General features: G+C 46.8%; 1 protein-coding gene across 37 annotated transcripts in view; it reads left to right on the plus strand.

Annotated features, from left to right (window-relative positions):
- Nucleotides 1-18,830, plus strand: part of PTK2 (protein tyrosine kinase 2) — a 189,603-nt gene that overhangs the window by 15,551 nt on the left and 155,222 nt on the right. For 24 of the 37 annotated variants that reach the window (XR_011259146.1, XM_069600897.1, XM_069600909.1 and 21 more), the window contains exon 2: nt 8,424-8,520. The exons of 10 other annotated variants lie outside the window; for them this stretch is intronic. The gene's annotated coding sequence lies outside the window, so the exon portion shown is untranslated. Of the gene's footprint in view, nt 1-4,521; nt 6,692-8,423; nt 8,521-18,830 lie in introns of those variants that run through there. 3 more of the 37 variants (XM_069600898.1, XM_069600886.1, XM_069600879.1) reach the window with 3 other exon arrangements.

Here is an 18,830-nt window from a genome sequence, read left to right on the forward strand (position 1 = left end):
ATAGTTCAGGTTTTTCAGACTAATAGACAAAATCAAGGATATTATGTAAATACTTCTATAACAAGAGAGAAGACAGAATTTTTTTCTTGGACAGAATCCAAATTATAACTGAGCATGATTTTTCATATTGGTCCCCTGATGAGAGAATGGGATTCTCTTTCGAGGGAAGAAGCGGCGGGGGGGGAATAACACTTTTCTTAATTGGAGTTTTAAAGCTAATGCTGCCTGTCATCAGAGTCAGTCACACATGTTCGTCTCCTAATGCTGATCTAACAAGGAGGTATTTCATCTTTGCAAATATCTTTATGCCGATCGGTACTCTCAGATCCTGATGTCTGTGCAGGAGTATATCATTTCAGTTGAGCATATTCATTGCTTGGAAGGCATTTATAGAATTCTCTTAGGTTCTTCTTGATATTTGCCTTTTAGCGTGTCATCATATTGCATATTAATCACTTCCGGTTGATGGTTGGAGGGGGGCTCAACTGCATAGTTAAATGGATTTTGAAATATGTAAATTTTTATTATACTTGCATCAAGGTTCAAAAAATGCTGCTGGAACTGTAGCTTAAACTCAGAAAATATATCTGCTGTGAATTTGTGTGGGAATGGAAATCTCACTTCTCGTAACTTTTGGTAGCTTGGGGAGTGTGTAAAGAAGCGTGGTGTTCCTGGTGATTCAGATGTTGGCTGTCATTGAAATGACTTTACTGCAGTAGAAGGGCCTCATATAAGCAGCCTAGGAATTTTAAGTTGGGTTCATTAAGAAATGTTATCAAGTCTTTTGTGTGTGCTAAATAGCTTCAGTCGTGTCCAACTCTGTGACCCCATGGCCTGTAGCCCGCCAGGCTTCTCTGTTCGTGGGATTCTCCAGGCAAGAATACTGGAGTGGGTTGCCATGCCCTCCTCCGGGGGAATCTTCCTGATGCAGACATAACCTGTCTGTTAATGTTTCCTGCATTAGCAGGTGAGTTCTTTACCACTAGCGCCACCTGGGAAGCCCTTAGCTGGTCTTTGGTTAAAGCTAATTTCATTGACTACAGTGTTCAGTAATAGTAGTAGTCGATGGAGGGTCTCTTTCAGAGCAGTTTCAGTCATGCTTCTGAGGTCAACAAGTCACAACAAAACCTACCCCAAACTGCTAAAGTGCTGTGTGGAAGGACAAGTCAGAATATTTCAGTGAACTTTGCTGTTGATGCTGCTGGTTCAGCAACATGCAGGAGATTAGAAAACTTTGCACAGAATACCTACTGATGAAGAACCCAGTGAATAACTGTAGTTTAAATAACCATGTTTAAATGCTTTAAACATCTTAACGTTTTCACGATCTTTGTAAATTTGTCTAGCCAACCCTTTTCCTGCTTCCCATGTATTTTCACTCAGCGTTTGTATTCTGCTTCAGGTAATACTAAATTTAGTGTTTTGTCCAGTTCTTTGAAAATATTCTCCCCTGTAGTCTACATACATTGTTCTTGAAAGCCAGTTCCTCAGGACCATCGACTCCTTGAATAACATCTGTTGACAAACAGCCAGGGAAAGCCCCCAGAGTCGTTTGCCTTGTCCTGTGACTGACTGTTGATGTTGTTTCCTGCACCCTCAACTCTGAGCATCTGTTCTTACTGATAGTCCTGAGCAGGTTTTTTCTCAGCGCATTTCTTTGGCTGTGCAAACATTGATGTAAACTGAGGGACCATCTAGGATTGTGAGCAGAGGCGTGGTGTGTCTGACTGAGATCCGAGTCACCTGCTGTGTTGAGAACAGGTGCTGGGGTGGCTGGGGCAGGTGCAGGGGTCCTCTGTTCCGTGGCTGTTCCCGCTCGGGTGAGCGATGACGGCAGCTCAGGTCGGCATGGTGCTGGTGGCCATGGCGCCGGGGCAGTTCCTGGGCATGTTCTGCAGGGAAAGCCGACAAGATTGGGTGAGCAGCGTGGGAGGAAGCGTCAGGGGTGGCGTCCACTGTTTGTGGCCTTGGCCGTTGTATGGGGGGGTTCATAAACGTGGAGCACTCTGCACAGGAGGTTCGTGAGGGAAGATCAGGCCTGAGCTCTGTTGGGCATTTGGTGCAGTTCCCTTGGGCAACCTTTCGCTTCTTTGAGCAGGCTTGCAGCTGGTCCCAGATCCAGTATATCTGTCAGGGTTTGGTCAGGAACGCAGAAGCCACTCTAGAGGTTTTTTCAACATAGGAATCCATCGTTGTGTTGGAAGGGCTGGCAGGGTCAAAGGTTGGGGAAGCAGCCCTCACACTGAGTGCATCCTCGGGTCCCTCTGGGCTCAGCGGTGATATGGACAGTTGGTGCTGCTGCCGCTAATCTCAGTGCATTGAAGCAGATGGTTCCTGAGGTCTCTCTCTGGGGCAGCTGAAATTCTCCTTGGAACCTACCCGAGGTCTTGGCTGCCATGTCAACCTGCAGCTATGTTCCTGCCCACAGCTGCCTCTGGGGAGTACTTTTCTCCTTCATCTCATCAGTCTTGCAAGAGTTTCCTCCAGCCCTGAATTGGGGCAGGAAGCATTTCTGGCTTCTCTGTGGTGCTGGATGCAGGGTGGCAGCAGTCGGTCCAGGACGACAGCCAGGCCGCGGCCTGAGCGAGAAACACATGGTAGAGCTGTCAGCAGGAGGCAGTGCTTCCGTTCAGCTCGCCTGGGAGTTAAGCTTGGCCAGCAGGAGAAAGGACAGAGCCTTGGGGGCTCTAGAATGGACTGGTTAGAGTGAGCAGGAGCCATCTGAGCCCCGAGAAGAAAGTGGGGCAGTCTGTCGGTGGTGGTGTGAGTGCTGGTTTTTCAGAACTTAGTAACTTTCCCTCTTTTTTTCCTGTTACTGTGTTCACTTAGTCAGTGTTTAGTACAGATGGATGGTAAACCCTGTGTTCAGCCCTTTCGCAGATGCCCGAGACACGGCATGCCCACCTGTGAGCAGCGCCACCGTGCAGTGTTAGAGTATTTTTGGCTAGAAAGCTAGTTTGAAGTGTAAAGAAGCTTTTGTTTGCCCAGATGATTTTCATAATATATACACATTGTTTATATATTTTTGGTTTTTAGAAAGTTGCTTCTGACCTTCTTTTTTTTAAGAATACAGGTTCCAGCTTGCCTAAGTATGAAACTGTTGGTAGACTGAGCTTAGAAGGAGGGTGATGTACATGAAGAGGTTGTGTATTTCGGACATTGGAGACCTTCACAGTTAACTTACATTATTGCAGTGTTGTGGGCTAAGAAATGGTGAGTTTGGGCCTTATTTAACAGTTAGCATCAAAAAGACCAATTCTTCTCCAGGGGTTCAGCCTATATGCTCAATTCGAGCCAACTATTATTTGTCGGTTGTGAAGTGTTGAATGTTACTGAGCTTTAGGAAGAATTTTTCTGTTGTGATTGCTTTGGAAAGCCCAGATCTTGTTCATTGTTTTAACAGTAAATTATCTGGTTACTTTGGGAAAGCAGAATAGCACCATGATTTTAAGAGTGCTGGTAAGCTAGTTTTGAGCTCCCCTTGTAGCTCAAACGGTAAAGAATCTGCCTGAAGTGTAGGAGACCCATGTTTGATCCCCGGGTTGGGAAGATCCCCTGGAGAAGGGAATGGCAACCCACTCCTGTATTCTTGCCTGGGGAATCCCACGGACGGAGGAACCTGGTACGCTACAGTCCATGGGGTCCCAAAAAGTTGGACACAACTGAGTGACTAACACTTTCAAGGTAGCTAACACTTGAATCCCTGATTCCTCCCTTACTTGCTGTGTGACCTGGACAATTTAATTTCAGTAAGACATAGCTTTCTTACGTGTGAAATGGAAAAACTGATAGTAACCAGTTAGGACTGTGAGGAGCTAGCTGGTACTTGCAAAATGCTCAGGAGAAAGGCTGAAACTGTATGATGATCAGGGTTGATTCTGAGACTTAGTGAGAGATGGGTGTCAGAAAGCTGGCCAGGTTGGATTGTGCATTGAAATGAGAACAAGATGAGCAAGATGGTAGAAGGAAATATTTTACCTGTTAGTGAAAGAAACATAGGTTTAGAGTGTGTGACTGGTGGAAAATTTTAGTTCACATTGTTAGAAAGGGAAAGGGGTTCAGAGTAGCCCGGGTGTCTATTTATACCCATCTTAAAACACAACTGTTCATGCCAGAAAGGTGGAGCTTATCCACCTTACAGCCATCTTCAGGGACCTGGTAGTATATTTTAATATATAATGAGGCAAGTTTAGTTTCTCTTCATCTGTCTGGAGTGAAAGATTTTACTTATGCATTTTAATTATACAGCTTGGGAAATGTTTGATTTTGTACTCTTTTTGAACTAGTTCAATTTTAATGCTTATATTTTATCAGTTTTGTGTGTTTGCTAAGACGCAGAACTTCATGTTCTTAATAAAGATAGATTAGTTCATGGGATAAATAGGAGTGCTGGCACACAGCAGGCACTGAGTCTCCCACTGCTAACATGGCAAGTGAGCAGCCCTCCTGTTGATAAAATGGAATGTTGTCACCTACTTGAATTCTCCTCACAATGAAGCAAAGACCAGTTGTAAAGCACTCACATCAGTGCATCCATTCATTTATTCACGCGTTGTCACTCAGGCATCAAGCATATGTTTACTGATTGAGTGCTCTAGGTGTTTGATACAGTGTATATTATTAGGGTATCAGTGGGGAACAAAACCCAGACCTGGGGAGTAACTGGGATGTTTTGCCTTTCACAGCAAGCAGGAGAAAGACAGTTGCAAGAGACTGGCATTTTAATGAATGGTGTTTTCAGGTTTGTGCTCCTTTAATAGAAGAGAAGCCCCCCCCCCCCCCAAAAAAAAAAAAAAAAAAAGCAGAGAGCTTCTAAAGAGCACATAGTTTTTTTTACCTCTTGCAACCAACTGGAGTCAGAACTTCACTCTGGCTTTATTTAATAGTGTGTAGGTCCTGAGGCTGCAGAGTTGAAGGAGGCTGTCTTGCTCCTAGAATCTTGTGTTTGAGTGGAGAGAGGGGCCGACAGGTGGGGTCGGATTTGACATCCACCCTAGTGGGTGAACCCTTGTGGCCCAGATGGTAAAGGGTCTGCCTGCAGTGCAGGAGGCCCGGGCTCAATGCCTGGGTCAGGAAGATCCCCTGAAGAAGGGAATGGCAACCCGCTCCAGTATCCTTGCCTGGACGATTCCATGGACAGAGGAGCCTGGCAGGCTACAGTCCATGGGGTCGCAGAGAAATCAGACACTGACTGAGTGACTAACACACATGCGTGTGGATGTGTGCGCGCACGTGCGTGCATACACACACACACGTGTTAAACCAGAAGCTACACCCCAAGGGTGCTTGGGGGCAGAGCCGTGTCTCGCCTGTTCACTGATGTGTGCTCCAGTGCCTGGTGCTGTGCACGGCACATGTCAGTGACTCCAGAGGCCCCTCTGGTGAGTGACAGGACTGGGGGAGCGCAGGATTGGGGTGTGGCCCCCTCCAGACGCACTCCCGATCAGTCCGGGCAGGAAGGCCCCAGCAGAGGGACTGCCAGTGGCACCGAGGTGTGAGGGAGGGCGTGCGTGCTCTGTAAACTGAAGTAGTGTAACTTCTCCCGAATGTGGGCTTCTTCAGAGACACCGGTGAAAGATGTTAGACTCTGGAGAGTTAGACTGGGCTTGATCCAGAAGGGCCTCAGGCCCTAACATACAGGAGGCACGTTCCCGACTTCAGGTCGACACTTCGTATTACACGGTGCACGCCGTGTCAGAAAAGCTCCATTGTGCCTTGGGGTCCCATTCTGTTAGTGGTAGCTGGAGTACTGAAATTCTGTGAGCCACTGGTGAACTTTTAATCATTGGGGGAAGATGAGGATATAGGATAAATAATTGTTTTCTCAGGAGTAAAAATTGTCTAAACTCTTGAAGGATAGGAGTCTTCTATTTCTATTTCTTGACTTCTAGTTCCCTGGAAGAATGCCAGGTATGTTGAGTAGATTCTCAGTATGTGAATAAACAAAAAACACCCTTGGTTCTCATGTGCACTGTTGTAGCAAGCGTTGTGGTGGGTTCTGGAAGGTGACTGCTGAGAGATGGCTTTTGGCAGGGTCTCCAGGTGAGTGAGGCAGAGGGAAGCGGGTCACTGATGATGGGACCGGGGTGTGTGCTGTGGACAGACCACAGGGAGTGCGAGGGATTGTCGCCTCCCTTGAAGCACTCAGTCCCCAGGTTCTTAGTTCTCTTTGTACATGCTGCTTAATTTCACATTCTCTGTGGTAGCCTTTTAGTAAACCTTCCACAGGGTCAGGCACACGGAACCTTCACGTCCTCTTTCTGGGCTCGGCTTCCTGGAGGTCTCTGTTCTCCCGTGTTCTCAGCTGGCTGTTCTCATGCCTTCCCTGCAGCGTTGCCTGGTCGTTCTTTGCTCTTGCCCTTGGGCTTCTCTCCAGGGTTGGGTTTCGTGTTTGGGGTACCCCTTGTCTTCATCTTCCTTGACTGACTTCTTTGTCTTGGTCGAGCACTGCGTCCAGAGGTGAATCACTTGAGAAGGATGATCAGGGTCTTGGGCAGGGCCAGGCCGCTTCTCATGTTCCCTCCTCCAGAGCCTCTCTGCTCCGACCGTCCTCCTCTCCTGGCCCACAGCTCCTGTTCTGGAAGCTCCCTCCACCGTCACATCCTTGTTGAAGCTCGTGTTCTCCCGTGACTGCCTCCTACTTCGTTATGCTTCCATTTCGGTGGAGGACCTTCTCCAGCGGCCTCCTGAGGTAGGACGCTTGGAGCAGAAGGTTAGGGAGTGAGCGTGATTGAGGAGGGTGATTAACGTGTGGCTGGTGTGATTAAGGTGTGGCTGGTGTGGAGTTCTGTCGGCATCGCTCTGATCCATTGCTTCCTGTGCTCCATGCTACTGGTTTTTCAGTTCAGAAACTTATTCTAATTTCTTATTCAATGTAACTTTTCCCCCTCCCATCTTTAGAAGCTTGTAGGAATTTAAAAATTTGTCCAGCTCTTTTAAAATGTCATAAAGTGTGGGTTTCTTTTCATCTACTGTCCTGCTTATTTAGTGGGGACCTTCATTCTGGTAACTTTCATTCCTCTGGGAAAATTTTTTCAAGTGATTGTGCTGATGTTTTTATCCTTTCTGTTTCCTTGTTCTTTCTCTCTGGAAGTCTTATTACCCACGAAACTGTCTTGGCTGTTGTATTTTTCTTATTCTTTCTCTCCAGTATACTTCTGTCCCACCGTCCTTCCCTTTCTTCCTTCGTTTTTTTATCCTGCTCTCAGGGAGATGTCTTGAATTTAACTTAACCTTCTTTTTAGTTTTTTACTTCTATGTTCAGGTTCTTGAATATTCATGAGCATCCTATTTTTGTTTATTGATTGCAGCATCTTCTTATCTCTAGGTTTTTGACTGTAGAGTTTCTGTTTCTCTCAAGTTATTTCCTTACCTCCCAACCCTCCAGAACCCTGTCTGGACATGGGGAGGGCCTTTTGACTTTTACATCAGGGTATTATGGGTGGACGATTTGTTGGGGAATCCCCAGTGTATTTTCAGGTCTTTCTTCTTGGTCTGATTATATTCCCCAAGAATATTCTCTAGTCTCTTTCGTGTGGAATTCTGACTACAGAAATCTGAGGGCTGGGTGGGTGGGTGAGGGGTGGGGAGCGTGAGGACCCACCGTTGAGTTTTGTACGGTGATGAAGTCCGCCTGTGTGTGGTCCAGCTGGGCAGGGGGCCTTCGGTCGAGAGCCACTCTGCTTTTCCTGGGAGTGGCCATCAGGGATGGGGCAGCACTTGGACGCCTGGGGCTGAGGCTCTGGCTGCGGCTTGAGTGGACTTGCTGCTCCCTGTGGCCAGGCCCTGTCCTGCCCACACCGGTGCTGCCCGCTCTTGAGCCTTCTGGACATGCCTGTGGACGTGGAATCGGGTCTTAGTTTTTCCACTGCTGGCTTAGGACCTGGCTTTCTTGGCCTGCTGAGTCATTTACTATGCTTCCAATCTTTCATAGTTTCTGTTTCCTCCAAGTTTTTTTTCTTTTTTCTCTTTTTAAAAAATTTGTTTTCGTCTTTATCTTCTGTGTGAGAAGCTTTTCTCAAAGTTTCCAGAATTTTCTTTTTCCACTGTCAGTTCTGCCTGAGCTGTGTTTTGTTTTCAATTTTTTTTTTAATGTCTCTTTAGTGTAATTTCAGCGGGAAAGGGTGAAGTAGCTGTATATATTGTTTGTGATCTTTCCCTGAGCTTATTAGCTAACTCTGTGTCATATTAATGCATGCTTGTTGATACATTTTAGTAGTCTCCAGGTTTTCACATGTGTTTTCTTGACCGAAATGTAGGTTTGAAGACAGGGACTTGATGGCATGTTTTTACCCCTCATCCCAGGTCTGGCGCTGCATGTGTGGTAGGTGATGAGACTGGCTGTGAGAGGGGTGAACACAGTGGCTCTTTGAAAAAGTGGTGGAGAGGTGGTTTTATAAACGCACGTTGTCTTTCCTTGTCAGGTTCTCTGTGACTGCTATGGAAAGGGGAAAGAGAGAGGAGGAGTGTTTGTAAATCACCCTGCGACTTCCTCACGGAGTTTCGGTGGCCTTCTGAACTGTGAGTTTGATTCTCTTGCTACACTTGTGTCTTGGTGTTTTGTTTTGTTTTGATTTTTCTTTCCCCTGTCATAGGGTTTCTTTGACACACAGTGGAAACAAACAAGAGGTAGTGAATTTTACAGAGAAGGTGGGAGGAAAAATAGGAGTTATTTAGTCCCTTCTATATGTATACCTTCTATACTTTATATGCCTTCTTGTATATATGGTTAACAACTACAGTAACAGCACATGGTTTAGAATAGGGCCAACTCTTCGCAAACCCATGAGCTGTAGCCCGCCAGGCTCCTCTGTCCATGGGATTCTCCAGGCAAGAATACTGGAGTGGGTTGCCACGCCCTCCTCCAGGGAATCTTCCTGACCCAGGGATCGAACCCGTGTCTCTTACGTCTCCTGCAAGTTGTTTAGCACTAGCGTCACTTGGGCAGCCTAGAATAGGGTCTGGTACCTGATAAATACCAGGGTATGTGACGGGTCCACTCCCTCCCACATGTGCGTCACGGAAGGACAGTGCGGCTGCAGGTCCCAGTGCAGAGCTGGAATGCAGACTGTGTCTGACTCAGGGCCTGTGCCCTTTCCTCTGATACCTGGTTCTCAGGGGCTCTGCATTCAGATGGCAGCTTAGCTACTTACGCTTTACTAACTGCCTACACCTGGCTTTCCCATCCAGCAGGGCGTTATGATAGCCCTTCCCCAGGCACAGGTGGTGAGAGGTATGTGACGTGCTCACAGATGTCAGCAGTGGTCACTTCCTGGGAGGGAAGGTGGGCCTGAGAGACTGGGCTCTTTATGATGTGGCCGTTTGTAGCTGTGGGGTTTGGTTCATGCCCCACAGTGGGGAAGTGGTAGAGTTGAGGTTCTATCCCAGTTTGTCTGATGTCTGAGGACTGCTCTCCGGTGAGTCTGGTGGTGAATTGAGGACAGGCAGCCAGAGAAAATGAATGTGTGTCTCTTGGGGTGCTGGCGTTGGTCAGCAGTCTGTTGTACCAATATGTTGTGTTGGTAAAAGCCTCATGAACTTGAACTTGATGGGTTCAGACCTCATGACAGTTTATAACTGTGTTGAATTTCACTTTGGCCAGTGTCTTTGTCTTGGACGTCCAGGTGGCAGGGCCCTGGTTAAAGTTTTTCTACTTCCTTCTGAGGGTCCGCTCACTTTCCTGCTTTGTTCTCTTTTCCCCCAAGCAGCTCTGTCTCTACAGAGGCTAGGCGCTAGGGAAGGGAGATTATGTCATGCAGTTTCGATTTCCGAGCAAGGGCCGGAAGTCTTGGTCCTGTTTTCCCAGCTCTCCCCGCTCTTTGCTGGCTGAGTGAGGAGCCTGGGCTGCGTGCTGTGGCGGTGTCGCAGGTCATGAAGGCACAGCCCGGCTCTTTGCACCCCCTCCATCCAGATGATGCGTTTGTTCCTGTGACTGTAGCATCCACTTGGGTGCAGGTCTGTTTCTGAGAGTCTTGGAAATAAAAGAAATTTTTTATTTCACCTCTGCATCTTTTGTTTGATTCATAGGTGGTTTTTACTAAATGCGGAATGAAGGAATGTTTAATGCTTGCCACAAAATAACTTCTCTTAGCAGATCCAAGCAAGGCAGAATATCAAGCGTAGCTTTTCAGCAACATTAGCGCTTAAAAACACCTCGCCTTGGTACAGCACAGGGAGCGATGTGTACATGCGGGGCAATATTTAGTTGAAGGCACTCAGAATTCTTCTTGAAATACGATGCAGCGGAAGAAAGGCCTGGTGGGAGGGCGGTGAGACGTCAGGCAGGCCAGCCCTGATGAGCCAGGGGCCTCTTCCCCAGCTCAGTGGAGCTTTTAGCATCAGAACTGCTGATAGTCTACTGATTCTGGCTTGTCCCCTCCCCACCAGTATTTAAAAATACTTGAGCCCAGAAAGATAACTGTCTAACTGGTGTTCCTCCAGACAGATAGTCAGACAGAAGGAGTCAGTCTGGCCTCCCCCAAAGTCAGCCTGGAGCTGCGACGCTAAGCGCCAGACCCCCATCCCCCTGAGTGTGCCGTCGTAAGCTCCTGGTCCTCCTGGCCCCTGCAGAGCAGCTCTGCTTCTGGAGCTGCTTTGCCAGAGTTGGTTCTTGGTTCTTGTTTGATTTGGTGTGTGTGCTGGAGGGCAGGAACTTGGGATGGAGGTGTTTTGCAACCTTAATTCTAGGAAAGCAAAGCAAAGTTTTGGAGGAGTTGAGTCACTGAAATATGTGTGGAGATTATTTTCAGGGTTAACGTTTGTGGGAAGGTGGTAGACAGGAAGGAAGGCTGCCTCAAGACCCTCTGAAGACCCCCGTTTTGTTAATAAAGGTGTCTTTTAAGCATCAGGACAACTGAGTACAACTGAGATAGATTGGACTCTGAGTTCTTGGGGCCGTTTACTCAAAAAACCTGTTTTTTAGTTTCTGGAATTCCAGACATTGTCCTGAGACTTCCCTAGGTGCTAAGCAGGATGGACATGGTTTGTGTTCTTGTATGACGTCGGTTTTGTTGGGGTGCCGACCTCTGCCGTGGGGAGAGAGTGTGCAGACAGTGCGGGGGGTCCGTGCTCACAGGGCTGGGACCAGCCTGGTCGGCACAGGCACCCCAGGGCTGCAGTGCCCACGTGGACCCCGGAGGATGAGAGTGTGTGGCCCAGCACACAAGTGTTCAAGGAGCAAAAACGTCTCATGCAAGGGCCCAGGCAAGAGAGCTTGGCCTTTGCGGATATGTGAGTGTAGTTTACTTAGAGCAGTGATTGCAGGTGTTTACAGGTGACGTGTTCGCAGGTGAGGCTAGAGGGTAGTCAGCAGCCTGACTGTGAAGGAGGGTGCGGAACCCAGGTAAGGAGCCGGACCTTTATCCTGAGGGCTGTGGGGAAGGACTGCAGGGTGGATTTTTGTTAATTCATGTAATTACCATTCAAGGTAGATGGTAGCGGGCGAGATCCTGCTGGAAGCAGTGGTTCCCTAGCCTCCCCAGCCCCAGCTCCACTCTGCATCACCCCCCTCTGTAACCGTCTGCCCTTGTGGACTTTCTGGAAGTTACCTGCCAGACGCTGCATTCCATGTAGAACCGTGTCATCCGCGGCTTCAGCTTTAGGTGGTTTGTTGGTTTTCTGATGTGAGGTGTGTGACTGAGCCTAGTGGCGCTGTGTGCAGCGCGGGAGAGTGCTTTCCCAGAGGGGCCTGCGGGAGTATGGGAAGGGCTGGCGGTAGCAGGGGTGGGCGCTCCAGGAAAGAACGTGCACAGAGGTGGAGCTGGATGGTGTGGAGACTGCACTCTTCAGAGATGTAAGCAGGCTTCATGGGAAATGTGGCATTCTGATTGTTTAACATTTGTTATACATTTTTAATGTCCCCAAATCTGAGCCTAGGAGACACCAGAACTCCTGAATCCAAGTGATGATCTGAAACTGTTGAGTTCGTGTATTGACTCATGGGGAAAAAGTCCTTATAGAACACCTGACACAAAAACTCAACACAGTTGGCATCTGTCTGGCTGTGCAGAGCAGTCAGTGGAGCCAGGCTGTGCTGTCGAGCTGCTCTGGTTGTCAGGCATGAACAGGGCATTTAAGAAGCTGCTCCATGTTTGGCTTCACCAGGGCATGTGGGCATCAGAGGGGTTGGAGATGTCACCAAGGTATGTGAGCACCAGTCCCACCTGTGTGGCATAGTCTTAGCATCCTGGAGGGAAGGAAGCATTCGTGACGAGGCCATGCAAGACCCAGGGTGGTTAGATTGGAACCTTTTGAAAGAAGTATCACTGCATTTGAAGTACTGAGGCAAAATCTTGACAAATAAGGTCCACAAAGACTCTCAGTGATTGCCAGCTCCAGGCAGCTCTTCCGTAAATGCCTGGCAGTTCTCATGTATGATGAGGACCCTATGTTGAGTTCAGTGGGTCCTCTGCGTGCACGTTACCTGCTGTATGAGGCTTCAGTTTCATGCTCATAGCCCTGTGAAGAGTGTGTCTTTGTTTCCAGTCTTACATTGTGATTCAGAAATTTGGGTGAAGGAAATAGTCATAATCATAATAGCTGCCATTTATGTGTCAGTCATTGTGTTGGATTAGTATTTAATTTTTTATAATAGTTCAGTGAGGTAGAGAAACTGGACTTAGGGACGTTAAGAAACTTGCCCAAGGTTTCATATGGTGGTCATCAAGCTTTCAAGTTCCTTTACCGTAAACCCTTGCCCTGATGGTCCTGCTGTGGGTCTTGCTTTTGCAGCGGAGAGGCGCAGGCCCTCCCTCAGCGCTGCACCCCCTTTCTGTGCTGTCAGCTGCCGTCGACTGCGGTGCATGACTTTGCACGACCGTGGTGCACGTTCTTGGCGTGTTGGTGTTGCTTGTGCTGACCTGCATCGCCACTGTTTGTGCAGAGCTCTGCTGGTGGGTCACAGTCTGGGGTTCCCGGCTCAGACTGAGCAGAGAGGTGGTTTCACCAAATACTGGGAAAACTAGGGAAATGGGTCCGTTCCTGTCCCTAGAAGTGGGGAGACAACTTTTCCTGTGGAAATTTTTATAGACTTTGGATCCCTCCCAGCATCAGTCTTTTCCAGTGAGTCAGTTCTTCGCATGAGGTGGCCAAAGTACTGGAGTTTCAGCTTCAGCATCATTCCTTCCAATGAATACCCAGGACTGATCTTTAGAATGGGTTGGTTGGATCTCCTTGCAATCCAAGGGACTCTCAGGAGTCTTCTCCAACACCACAGTTCGAAAGCATCAATTCTTTGGTGCTCAGCTTTCTTCACAGTCCAACACTCACATCCATACATTTTCACTGGAAAAACCATAGCCTTGACTAGACGGACCTTTGTTGGCAAAGTAATGTCTCTGCTTTTGAATATACTATCTAGTTTGGTCATAACTTTTCTTCCAAGGAGTAAGTGTCTTTTAATTTCTTGGCTGCAATCACCATCTGCAGTGATTTTGGAGCCCCCCAAAATAAAGTCTGACACTGTTTCCACTGTTTCCCCAAAGGGTAGATGTCTCTCTAAAGAACATTTGCAGCAAGGTGGATGAACTTGAGAGGTATTATGCTAAATGAAATAAGGCAAAGAAAGACAAGTGCTGTATGTTATTACTTATATTTGAAACCTAAAAATACAACAAACTGGTGAATATAGCAACAAAAAAAGCAGACTTACAGAGAACAAGCTAGTGGTTACCACTGGAGAGAGGGGGTATTGGGGAGGGACAGTAGAGGAGTGGGGGTGTGCTGCTGCTGCTAAGTCCCTTCAGTCATGTCCAACTCTGTGTAACCCCAGAGATGGAAGCCCACCAGGCTCCCCCGTCCCTGGGATTCTCTAGGCAAGAACACTGGAGTGGGTTGCCATTTCCTTCTCCAATGCATGAAAGTGAAAAGTGAAAGTGAAGTCACTCAGTCATGTCCGACTCTGTGCGACCCCATGGACTGCAGCCTACCAGGCTCCTCTGTCCATGGGCTTTTCCAGGCAAGAGTACTGGAGTGGAGTGCCATTGCCTTCTCTGAGGTACAAACTATTAGGTATAAAGTAAGTTGCAAAATGAACAATATAGCCAGTGTTTTGTAGTAATTATAAATGGAGCATAACCTTTAAAAATTGTGAATTGCTGTATTGTATACCTGTAACTTCGGTAATATTGTACAGCAACTATACTTCAGTTTTTTTAAAAAGTTCTATTTTTTGACCATATGACATGTGGGCTCTTTGTTCCCTGACCAGGGATTGAACCTACACTCCCTGCTAGGCATGCACGAGTCTTAACTGCTGGACAACCAGGGAAATCCCTATACTTCAGTTTTAAAGAAAAGATCTCAGTAAAAATTTCAATTGAAAATACGGCCAAAAGGTTTGAGTAGGTATTTTGTTCATTTCATATGGATAAGAATAAGCACACAGAAAGATGCTCAGCATCATTAATCATTGGGGAAGAGCAGACGGCAACTACATTGAAGTACCATTGCAACGCAGTTAGAATGGTTACCATTAAAACTAGACAACGTGAGGGGACAGTGTCCAGTGACAAAGATGTGAAATAGGACTCTCTTGCTTTGCTGGTGGGAATGCAAAGTATAACCACTTCGGAAAACAATTTGGCAGTTTCTTATAAAATTGAACATATACTTATCGTACAGTCCAGTAATCCTATTTTGAGGTATTTATCCAAGAGAAATGAAAATTTACGTCGTGTGCATGAATGTTTATAGCAGCTTTATTCATAATCGTTTAAAATGGAAACAACTTGAATGCCCATCAGCTGGAAAACAGATGAGCAGATTGGGGTCCACCCCTGCAGTAGAATCCTACTAAGCATCAGCAACAGGAAGGAATTAACTACCACATAGGCAGCAAAGTGGTGTGTCTCCAAAGCATTCTGCCCATTGAGAACAGGAAGCGCTCGTGTTGCTAGGGTTTCCATTGATGTAACATTCTGGTAAAGGCAGAGCTCTGAGAGCAGAGATGAGCTGAGTGGCTGCCTGGGCTGCTGGAGAGAGACCTGTTTTCTGGGGACATGAGGACGCTACTCGGGGTGATGGAAAGCGGCCGTTCCTTCGCGTGGTGGTGGCCACGCCACAGAGGACATTCGTCAGAGCTCCTGAACCGGAGGATTTCCTGTATGGAAATTATACCCCAGGCTTCAAAGATAGGTGACTTCTGTGTGTATACACACAGATACTGCACACACTTGAGCTCAGGTTTTCTTTCAGGCTGGATTAAACTTTATTTTTCTGGATGAGTTACCCTGGAAGTTTAAATGAAGTAGATTTTAGCCATAGACACAGCTTCTGAAACCGTGTAACCTTGAAGTCCTTGGCTGAGCTTTGTATGCTTATTCATTCCTGACCTCTAAAGCCTTTGTAATAATGTAGTTTATCTTCATATAACATGATTGTATATTACAGATGTTGTGTACTTAGCATAAGTAAAAGATGTTTTAAAAGTTAAATTATTTTAGGGGATTTCAAGTTCTCGTAGCTCTGGAGCAAAGTTTGCAATTAATAAATAGTGTTTTCTCTGGTTAATGAGACAAATTTAATTATGCAGTCTTCAGCTGTTTTGTTTAGTCATCTGTAATTGTAGGATACAGGTATATTTCACACTGCTAGAAATACCAAGAGTGCACACAGAAAGTGATACACATAGGCTTCACTGAGCTCAAGACTCAGTTGCAATTGTAAGTACAGTTTTTTAGAAGCATGCAGGAGGGGTGTTTGTTATTGCTCTGTGATGCTTTTTGATGTCCTCCACAGTAGTTATTTAGCATTTTTTCCCAATAGGCCCTTGTTTATGTATAGAGTGGGGAAGGAAATTAAAGTGGAAGGTTGTGTGTGAGGGTTTTAATTTTTATTTAAAAATCAAAATTTGTTTGCCTTTAGAAAGAAAGAAGGCCACTGTTTTAAATGATGACTTCATGATTTTATGATGGGAGGACGCCGCTCTGTGTGGTTACAGCAGAGTCAGTGGTACAGTGAAGCTGGTTTCTGCCCCTTTGTTGCACATGCCCCTCTGTGTCGCAGCCCTCCTTGCTCTCCCCTGGACACATAAAACTTCCCACCTTGTGAGTCCAGCCCCACTCACCGCAGCTCCTGCCTGTTGTCCTCTGTACAGTGAGCACATGGCCAAGATCCGCTAGTGGCCTCTTGGCAGCGTATTGAGGAGCAGAAGAGAGGGTGAAGTTGCCCTGCTTACATTTTGCTGTCTGGCTCCATCCCTGTGTTTTCCTCTGGACCCCGCATTAACTTAATCCTGGTCCAGAGGCTGAGAAGCCTGGGGTGCTTCCTTACATTGACAGCATTTCCAAGTGCTGCGGGGCTCCTGTTGCATGAACTCGGGGACGGTTTGCGGGGTGTTCGCTTTGGTTTGGCTTGTGTTGTTGCCGACTCGTGTGGAGGGTACCATGCAGTGTCTCCTGAGAAGTTTTCGTATGAGTTGCTTAAAGTTATTGTATATGCAGAATAGGAAAAAAATAGTGGATTATACACTTTAAAATATGTAACCATATTTATTTTCCTATATTTTTCAAAGGATACTTACAGGTCTTCTTAAACAAAACGTACTGAAAGATATCAGACTCACTTTTAGCCTTTCTGGGTGACTTGGGATCTGCAGTGTGAACGCTTGTCGCCTTCAGTATGCGGTAACACAGCTTTTGCCTTTTGCCTTTTTGTCTGCAATAAACCTTTTTCTCTCCTTCAGATTCCAGTGTTTTGGTTTGTTGGGCCTCCTTGTGCTTTGGGCACATGAACTGGGTTCAGCAGCAAAATGACAGTGGTCTACTTGGGTTGACTGCCTCAGAAAGCCCCTCCAGCACCCTTTCTAGTTTGTTGCTCCTTGTTTTTTGTTTTTTAATTGTTTAAAATTGAAGTATAGTTTCTTTACAGTGTTTCAAATGTACAGTGTATTTTGTTTTTTTAGATGAAAAATTTGTTTTTCTTTTATAGAAAAGTTATAAGATGTAGTATAGGGAACTCCTGAATATCGCACTTCACCTAGATTCAGTTCAGTTCAGTCACTCAGTTGTGTCCGACTCTTTGCGACCCCATGAATCGCAGCACGCCAGGCCTCCCTGTCCATCACCAACTCCTGGAGTTCACTCAGACTCACGTCCATTGAGTCCGTGATGCCATCCAGCCGTCTCATCCTCGGTTGTCCCCTTCTCCTCCTGCCCCCAATCCCTCCCAGCATCAGAGTCTTTTCCAATGAGTCAGCTCTTCGCATGAGGTGGCCAGAGTACTGCAGCTTCAGCTTTAGCATCATTCCTTCCAAAGAAATCCCAGAGTTGATCTCCTTCAGAATGGACTGGTTGGATCTCCTTGCAGTCCAAGGGACTCTCAAGATTCTTCTCCAACACCACACTTCAAAAGCATCAATTCTTTGGCGCTCAGCCTTCTTCACAGTCCAACTCTCACATCCATCCATGACCACTGGAAAAACCATAGCCTTGACTAGACGGAACTTAGTCGGCAAAGTAATGTCTCTGCTTTTGAATATACTATCTAGTTTGGTCATAACTTTTCTTCTAAGGAGTAAGCGTCTTTTAATTTCATGGCTGCAATCACCATCTGCAGTGATTTTGGGGCCCCCCAAAATAAAGTCTGACACTGTTTCCACTGTTTCCCCATCTATTTCCCATGAAGTGATGGGACCGGATGCCATGATCTTCGTTTTCTGAATGTTGAGCTTTAAGCCAACTTTTTCGCTCTCCTCTTTCACTTTCATCAAGAGGCTTTTTAGTTTCTCTTCACTTTCTGCCATAAGGGTGGTGTCATCTGCATATCTGAGGTTATTGATATTTCTCCCGGCAATCTGGATTCCAGCTTGTGCTTCTTCCAGTCCAGTGTTTCTGGTGATGTACTCTGCATATAAGTTAAATAAGCAGGGTGACAATATACAGCCTTGATGTCCTCCTTTTCCTATTTGGAACCAGTCTGTTGTTCCATGTCCAGTTCTAACTGTTGCTTCCTGACCTGCATACAGATTTCTCACCTAGATTCACCAGATGTTAAACTAACATTCTGTTACATTTGCCTGCATGCCTTCCCCCAACCGTGTTTTACTCTTTTCTCCCTTCCTCCACCCCACCCTCTCTTTCTGTCTTTCCATGTACATGTGCACGTGTATTTACTGTGAGAGTAGGTTGCAGCGGTCACACCCTTTACCACTTAGATACTGCGATGAGTTAGGACTGGGGAAACAGACTCTTGGAGGGCACAAACAAAACCTTGTGTGCACCAGGAGAAAGGAGCAGTGACCCCATAAGAGACTGAGCCAGCCTTGCCTGTGAGTGTTCAGGAGTCTCCGGTGGAGGCGTGGGCCCACAGTACCTGCCGTGGGGCTGGGGACACTGACTGCAGCAGTCCTGGGAGGTGCAGTGTGCTGGCATAGGCCCTTTTGTAGGAGGTCACTGTTACCTCTGCCAAAGCCAGACTATAAGGAGGGAACATAGCCCCACCTGTCAGCAGAAGATTACAGATTTACTGAACATGGACTTGTCCACCAGAGCAAGACCCCGTTTTCCCCACAACTAGTCCCTCCCATCTGGAAGCTTCCATAAGCCTCTTATCCTCATCCATCAGAGGGCAGACACAATGAAAACCACAATCACAGATAACTAACCAAACTGATCACATGGACCACAGCCTTGTCTAACTCAGTGAAACTGTGAGCCGGGCGTGTGGGGCCACCCAAGATGGACGGATCGTGGTGGAGAGTTCTGCCAAAACGTGGTGCACTGGAGAAGGGAATGACAAACCACTTCAGCCTTCTTGCCTGGAGAACCCCATGAACAGTATGAAAAGAACAGAATGACCATGATGTAATTCATGGAATTAGCACATTTACAAAA

This window comes from Ovis canadensis, chromosome 9, assembly GCF_042477335.2.
Source record: "Ovis canadensis isolate MfBH-ARS-UI-01 breed Bighorn chromosome 9, ARS-UI_OviCan_v2, whole genome shotgun sequence".
NCBI classification, from domain to species: Eukaryota; Metazoa; Chordata; class Mammalia; order Artiodactyla; family Bovidae; genus Ovis; species Ovis canadensis.